We start from the raw sequence: 8,774 nt of genomic DNA on the forward strand, positions 1-8,774 counted from the left end.
TCAACAGTTTAAGAACAATGTTTCTTAATGTTCAATTGCAAGGAATTTAGGGATTCCATCATCTACAGTCCATAATATAATCAGAAGATTCAGAGAATTTGGAGAACTTTCTACATCTGAGCGACAAGGCCGAAAACCAACATTGAATGCGGCACTGCATTAAAAACAGACACTGTGTAAAGGATCATACAGCGTGGGCTCAGGATTGCAAGATGTTGCAATCTGATATTTAACTCACAAACAAAATAGTGTCTAAATATCTTGTCTTTGTGGTATATTTAATTGACTAAAGGTTGAAGAGGATTTGCAAATCATTGTATTCTGTTTTTAATTTACATTTCATACAACATCCCAACTTCATTGGAATTGGGGTTGTAGAAATACATATCATATATTGAACAAACGATAGAACTGTGTGTTTCCCTGAAGGTTCTTGGTAATTCAGATAGGAGATATCTAGAAATGGACTCAAAAGCAACAGGACTTTATTTTTCAACACGTTTGCCCATATCCATTCTCAACCCTTGTTTATGGACATGTCAAAAACACTTCAAGAGACTCTAATGTCCAGCTTTGTACCACCACATCTCAGCATTCTCATTTTCCTCATGCCCATCTTCTTCTACACTCCCTTCACTGCCCGTGTCTCAGTCCCATACATCATTGGTAGCCTTTTACCCTGTTTTATAAATCTGTCCTCACCTTGATTCTTAGGTCACTTGAGACTCTTGATACCCTGCTGCTGTCACTTAATTCAGATTGGATTCTGTGGGATACGGCAGCACCCAATTCTACGTCCTTGGCTAACGCACTGGCGCATGTTTGTTGGATTGTTAGTGAGATTACTTGAAGATAAGTAACCAATTTTTGCAAAATGTGGCCTTTTGGGGTCTCTCCAGGAATATCTTCCATTAAATAAATGGAAATTTGGATAAAGGGGTGAAACCAGATTATTATTTTTTTTATTAACTATTGTTGGCTTTGGTTTTTTTTTTTTTTTACACAGAGTTGTTATGCGACTAGGTTAAAATTTGTTTAAATCATGAAATTTTGGAGTGGATCTGCAGGTGGACAATTTGATGTTTTGAAAATATCTCAAACATTTTGGGTTGGTTGGTGAAGCATTTTTGGGAAACTTTTTGAAAATGTTTTCTGGCAATACATCCAAAGTGTTTTGTAAACCTTTCTCAGGTCCGTTCGGCTGCTCTCTTGCTTGCATTCGGGTTCGCCACAGCAAATCTGAGGTGGATCTGCATGTTGAATTGGCACAGCTTTCACACCGGATGCCCTTCGTGACACACCACCACATTACATGGAGAAATGTGGCAGGGGTGGGGTTTGAACCGAGAACCTTCAACAATGAAACAAAGTGCACTAACCACTTGGCCACCACCCTTGCCCCAAAGCTTTTCTTGATCAATATTTCAATAATAAAGTCTCACTGGATTATTGATATAGATCTTTATTATAGCCATTTATATACATCTTCACAATAAAATGCCTGATCTGCATTTGCATGTAGTGTGAGTTTTGTCTCTACAGGGATATTAGTTTCTCTGTATTGTCGGTTCATTCCTCTTCAGTACTCTCATCACAGTGAGACTCTGCAGGAGTGAGTGGGGGTGTCACTGCTGCCTTTCCCTGCAAACATAAAAAAAAAAAAATCATCAGTTACAGTAACTAGCTTCCTATGCCTGTGAGGTCAGATGTTAAGGTTCTGCTATTAACCTATAAAATTACTCACAGACTAACACCTCCCTACTTAGCTGACCTAATTAAACCCTACGTACCGGCTCGGGCTCTGCGTTCTCAGGGTGCAGGACTACTTTGTGTCCCTAGGGTGAATAAAAAGCGTGTTGGTCACAGAGCTTTCTCTTATCGTGCCCCTGTTCTGTGGAATGATCTCCCTGCATCAATAAAACAGTCAGATTCTGTACAGATTTTCAAATCCAGAGTTAAAGCACTTATTTTCCCTTTCATATGGCTAGCATGCTGGCATAGTACGTTTCTATGCTTCCTACCCTTTTAAATTCATTTTATTAGTAAACAGAGTGGGTCATGGCGGGGAGTCGTCTTTCTGCCACCTGATTGTTTTATTTTTTCTCTTGATTAAGCAGATCCTGTATGTTTTAATTTTTTTTTTAATTTGTTTTTTTGTTTTTTTTACATTGTCAAGTAGAATGTTTTACTCAGTTTGTAAATTGTCACAAAAAAAAAACTGGTCTTAATCTGGTCTAGAAACAGTTATGGAATCTGCATGTACTTCTGCAGGAAGACACGGGCTGCCTACCCAAGGAGCTCCCACCTGCAGTGGCTGATTGGGTGGGATGGAGGCACAGAGGTTGTTGAATCCAAGCTCGTTTGACCGGGTGATGATGATGAATCTGCATTTTTCAACTGGCCGTTGCAAACCTTTTTTGTTGTTGTTTGTATTGTAAGATGGAGTGTCACGGACCTTTGCTGAGGAATACCCTATAATGAGTGCCACGGTAGTTGAGATACAGAATGGCATGTTAATCCTGCCACAGACCTTACACTGAGAGTTCTGCACACCCGGATATGGATTTTAATGCAAATCATACCAGTTCACACTAAATGCACACAAACCAATTCAATTCAATTTTATTTATATAGCGCCAAATCACAACAAACAGTTGCCCCAAGGCGCTTTATATTGTAAGGCAAGGCCATACAATAATTACGTAAAAACCCCAAAGGTCAAAACAACCCCCTGTGAGCAAGCACTTGGCGACAGTGGGAAGGAAAACTCCCTTTTAACAGGAAGAAACCTCCAGCAGAACCAGGCTCAGGGAGGGGCAGTCTTCTGCTGGGACTGGTTGGGGCTGAGGGAGAGAACCAGGAAAAAGACATGCTGTGGAGGGGAGCAGAGATCAATCACTAATGATTAAATGCAGAGTGGTGCATACAGAGCAAAAAGAGAAAGAAACACTCAGTGCATCATGGGAACCCCCCAGCAGTCTAAGTCTATAGCAGCATAACTAAGGGATGGTTCAGGGTCACCTGATCCAGCTCTAACTATAAGCTTTAGCTAAAAGGAAAGTTTTAAGCCTAATCTTAAAAGTAGAGAGGGTGTCTGTCTCCCTGATCCGAATTGGGAGCTGGTTCCACAAGAGAGGAGCCTGAAAGCTGAAGGCTCTGCCTCCCATTCTACTCTTACAAACCCTAGGAACTACAAGTAAGCCTGCAGTCTGAGAGCGAAGCGCTCTATTGGGGTGATATGGTACTATGAGGTCCCTAAGATAAGAAGGGACCTGATTATTCAAAACCTTATAAGTAAGAAGAAGAATTTTAAATTCTATTCTAGAATTAACAGGAAGCCAATGAAGAGAGGCCAATATGGGTGAGATATGCTCTCTCCTTCTAGTCCCCGTCAGTACTCTAGCTGCAGCATTTTGAATTAACTGAAGGCTTTTCAGGGAACTTTTAGGACAACCTGATAATAATGAATTACAATAGTCCAGCCTAGAGGAAATAAATGCATGAATTAGTTTTTCAGCATCACTCTGAGACAAGACCTTTCTAATTTTAGAGATATTGCGTAAATGCAAAAAAGCAGTCTTACATATTTGTTTAATATGCGCTTTGAATGACATATCCTGATCAAAAATGACTCCAAGATTTCTCACAGTATTACTAGAGGTCAGGGTAATGCCATCCACAGTAAGGATCTGGTTAGACACCATGTTTCTAAGATTTGTGGGGCCAAGTACAATAACTTCAGTTTTATCTGAGTTTAAAAGCAGGAAATTAGAGGTCATCCATGTCTTTATGTCTGTAAAACAATCCTGCAGTTTAGCTAATTGGTGTGTGTCCTCTGGCTTCATGGATAGATAAAGCTGGGTATCATCTGCGTAACAATGAAAATTTAAGCAATACCGTCTAATAATACTGCCTAAGGGAAGCATGTATAAAGTGAATAAAATTGGTCCTAGCACAGAACCTTGTGGAACTCCATAATTAACTTTAGTCTGTGAAGAAGATTCCCCATTTACATGAACAAATTGTAATCTATTAGACAAATATGATTCAAACCACCGCAGCGCAGTGCCTTTAATACCTATGGCATACTCTAATCTCTGTAATAAAATTTTATGGTCAACAGTATCAAAAGCAGCACTGAGGTCTAACAGAACAAGCACAGAGATGAGTCCACTGTCCGAGGCCATAAGAAGATCATTTGTAACCTTCACTAATGCTGTTTCTGTACTATGATGAATTCTAAAACCTGACTGAAACTCTTCAAATAGACCATTCCTCTGCAGATGATCAGTTAGCTGTTTTACAACTACCCTTTCAAGAATTTTTTTTCATGAAATGTGGTTAAAGTCACTTCAGCTGATAATGTGAATAAAGCTGAATATGTGCAGGTTTGGTTGGCAAAAGTAAAAAAGGTGTTGGACATTGTTACTCCATTGATGAGGCATGCACTCTCTTGGCACAGTTCTAGTTTTGCACTTTAGACTTTGTCTGGATTGTGGCCTCTTTAAATACATGAGCGATGACACGTTGTATTCATCCACAGCTGCAGTACAGTTTCTCCAAATATGAAGTACATTCATTCAAGGCTGGAGAATTCTACGTCTTTATGGGCGGATGATGGAAGCATCTTTTTGTGTTTCGCCTCCAGGTGTCATCATATCACTGGACTTTGTTGGTTCATTTTAGATTAGCTGTCCAGTCCAGAACATGGTATTAGCCTCTGCCCCTGCACAAATTATTTTTGCACCAAACAAAGCTTTTTGGCGGCTTTCCCTGAATCCTGTAGCTTTGACGCTGGAGGTTCACAAACTGTTTGCAACAACACAACAAAACTCTCCTCGCCCCCATCAGGACTGGGCCCTGCTGCTTTGGATTTAATCCCAGGAATAACCCTCCTTCACCTCTCATAATTGAGCAGTCTTCCTGCATTAGCCTCACCCTTGTTGCTGAGGCAACTGGGCAACCTTAGAAAATGAATTAAAGGGGTCCGCTCACCTCAAAGAGCACAGGTCAGTTCAGATTTTTATGTGTGTGCATGTGTGGGCCGCGAGCTCGCTTTGGGAATACACGTCAGGCCGAGTCCAGTCTGTTTCTCTGCTTTCAGACTCTATTCACACATGAGAGAACATGCGCTCAAGATTTTCAAAGGGAACAAAGGCGAGCAGCTTTACCTGGGTGCTTTTGAAAACTGGCTTAGGAGCCAAGGTGTTTGAAATCAGCACAGTGCACACAAGCTTGTACGATGGAATTTTATTAAACTTTCTTACTTGCCCATTATCTTTGAAAGAGGTGAACTCAGGTAAATAATAACACATGTGGAACTTCAGAAAATTATTTACAGTTTGTACTGGGTGACGTTCGTCTTAAATAAAGCTGTGAATTTTTTATTTTTATTTTTTGGTCAAAATAAGCTCATCAAGAAAAAAAAAAAGGATGAATTTCATCCTGCATCCCTTCCCGGAAAAAGACTTTTTGCAAAGGAGATCACATTACCACTGGTGTTTGTTTACTAGCAGTGTACTCTTGAGGACAAACCCGTTGGTGTTGATTGAACTCTGGATATGGATTCTGTAACATTTCTTGACTTTTAATTACACAGCTCTATTATATGCACTTTAATTTGCAGACCGACAAGCAGATGGACTCATTAATTCACACACTGCATTTTAAATACCGTAGTAGTATTTTAATCCTCTTGCTAAATTCTAGGTATATTAAAAAGCTGATTAAAAATATCTAGTGTTTACAATATCAATAAAGAAATTGTGTGGCTACTTTTTATTTGAATAAAAATATATCTTTGTTATACACTTCCTCCACCTTAAATTCCTTAAAAAATACACAAGTAAGGGTCATGAGGGGAGCTCGGTGGCTGGAGCCTATCCCAGCAGTCATTGGCCTTGAGGTGGGGTACACCCTGGACAGGACGCCAGTTTGTCACAGGGCCACATATACAACCCCTGGCAAAAATTATGGAATCACCGGACTCAGAGGATGTTCATTCAGTTGTTTAATTTTGTAGAAAAAAAGCAGATCACAGACATGACACAAAACTAAAGTCATTTCAAATGGCAACTTTCTGGCTTTAAGAAACACTATAAGAAATCAAGAAAAAAAGATTGTGGCAGTCAGTAACGGTTACTTTTTTAGACCAAGCAGAGGAAAAAAATATGGAATCACTCAATTCTGAGGAAAAAATTATGGAATCACCCTGTAAATTTTCATCCCCAAAACTAACACCTGCATCAAATCAGATCTGTTCGTTAGTCTGCATCTAAAAAGGAGTGATCACACCTTGGAGAGCTGTTGCACCAAGTGGACTGACATGAATCATGGCTCCAACACGAGAGATGTCAATTAAAATAAAGGAGAGGATTATCAAACTCTTAAAAGAGGGTAAATCATCACGCAATGTTGCAAAAGCTGTTGGTTGTTCACAGTCAGCTGTGTCTAAACTCTGGACCAAATACAAACAACATGGGAAGGTTGTTAAAGGCAAACATACTGGTAGACCAAGGAAGACATCAAAGCGTCAAGACAGAAAACTTAAAACAATATGTCTCAAAAATCAAAAAATGCACAACAAAACAAATGAGGAACGAATGGGAGGAAACTGGAGTCAACGTCTGTGACCGAACTGTAAGAAACCGCCTAAAGCAAATGGGATTTACATACAGAAAAGCTAAACAAAAGCCATTATTAACACCTAAACAGAAAAAAAACAAGGTTACAATGGGCTAAGGAAAAGCAATCGTGGACTGTGAATGACTGGATGAAAGTCATATTCAGTGATGAATCTCGAATCTGCATTGGGCAAGGTGATGATGCTGGAACTTTTGTTTGGTGCCGTTCCAATGAGATTTATAAAGATGACTGCCTGAAGAGAACATGTAAATTTCCACAGTCATTGATGATATGAGGCTGCATGTCAGGTAAAGGCACTGGGGAGATGGCTGTCATTACATCATCAATAAATGCACAAGTTTACGTTGATATTTTGGACAATTGAAAGGATGTTTGGGGATGATGAAATAATTTTTCAAGATCAATCAATCAACCAATCAACTTTTTTCTTGTATAGCGCCAAATCACAACAAACAGTTGCCCCAAGGCGCTCCACATTGCAAGGCAAGGCCATACAATAATTATGAAACACAGTCTACGTCTAAAGCAACATAACCAAGGGATGGTCCAGGGTCACCTGATCCAGCCCTAACTATAAGCCTTAGCGAAAAGGAAAGTTTTAAGCCTAATCTTAAAAGTAGAGAGGGTATCTGTCTCCCTGATCTGAATTGGGAGCTGGTTCCACAGGAGAGGAGCCTGAAAGCTGAAGGCTCTGCCTCCCATTCTACTCTTATAAACCCTAGGAACTACAAGTAAGCCCGCAGTCTGAGAGCGAAGCGCTCTAATGGGGTAATATGGTACTACGAGGTCCCTAAGATAAGATGGGACCTGATTATTCAAAACCTTATAAGTAAGAAGAAGAATTTTAAATTCTATTCTAGCATTAACAGGAAGCCAATGAAGGGAGGCCAACACGGGTGAGATATGCTCTCTCCTGCTAGTCCCCGTCAGTACTCTAGCTGCAGCATTCTGAACCAACTGAAGGCTTTTTAGGGAACTTTTAGGACAACCTGATAATAATGAATTACAATAGTCCAGCCTAGAGGAAACAAATGCATGAATTAGTTTTTCAGCATCACTCTGAGACAAGACCTTTCTGATTTTAGAGATATTGCGTAAATGCAAAAAGGCAGTCCTACATATTTGTTTAATATGCGCTTTGAATGACATATCCTGATCAAAACTAACTCCAAGATTTCTCACAGTATTACTAGAGATCAGGGAAATGCCATCCAGAGTAACGATCTGGTTAGACACCATGCTTCTAAGATTTGTGGGGCCAAGTACAATAACTTCAGTTTTATCTGAGTTTAAAAGCAGGAAATTAGAGGTCATCCATGTCTTTATGTCTGTAAGACAATCCTGCAGTTTAGCTAATTGGTGCGTATCCTCTGGCTTCATGGATAGATAAAGCTGGGTATCATCTGCGTAACAATTAAAATTTAAGCAATACCGTCTAATAATACTGCCCAAGGGAAGCATGTATAAAGTGAATAAAATTGGTCCTAGCACAGAACCTTGTGGAACTCCATAATTAACTTTAGTCTGTGAAGAAGATTCCCCATTTACATGAACAAACTGTAATCTATTAGACAAATATGATTCAAACCACCGCAGCGCAATGCCTTTAATACCTAAGATGATAATGCATCTTGCCATACAGCAAAAACTGTGAAAACATTCCTTGCAAAAAGACACATAGGGTCAATGTCAATGAGCAGATCTGATTTGATGCAAGTGTTAATTTGGGGGATGAAAATTTACAGGGTGATTCCATAATTTTTTCCTCAGAATTGAGTGATTCCATATTTTTTTCTTCTGCTTGGTCTAAAAAAGTAACCGTTACTGACTGCCACAATCTTTTTTTCTTGATTTCTTATAGTGTTTCTTAAAGCCAGAAAGTTGCCATTTGAAATGACTTTAGTTTTGTGTCATGTCTGTGATCTGCTTTTTTTCTACAAAATTAAACAACTGAATGAACATCATCCGAGGTCGGTGATTCCATAATTTTTGCCAGGGGTTGTAGACAAACAAGCACATTCACACCTGCACGCACACCTACGGACAATTTAAATTTCCAGTTCATTTAACCTGCATGTCTTTGGATGTGAGAGGAAGCCGGAGCACCCGGATAGAACCCAAGCAAACAT

This window comes from Thalassophryne amazonica, chromosome 9 (genome assembly GCF_902500255.1).
Source record: "Thalassophryne amazonica chromosome 9, fThaAma1.1, whole genome shotgun sequence".
In the NCBI taxonomy this organism is placed as follows: Eukaryota; Metazoa; Chordata; class Actinopteri; order Batrachoidiformes; family Batrachoididae; genus Thalassophryne; species Thalassophryne amazonica.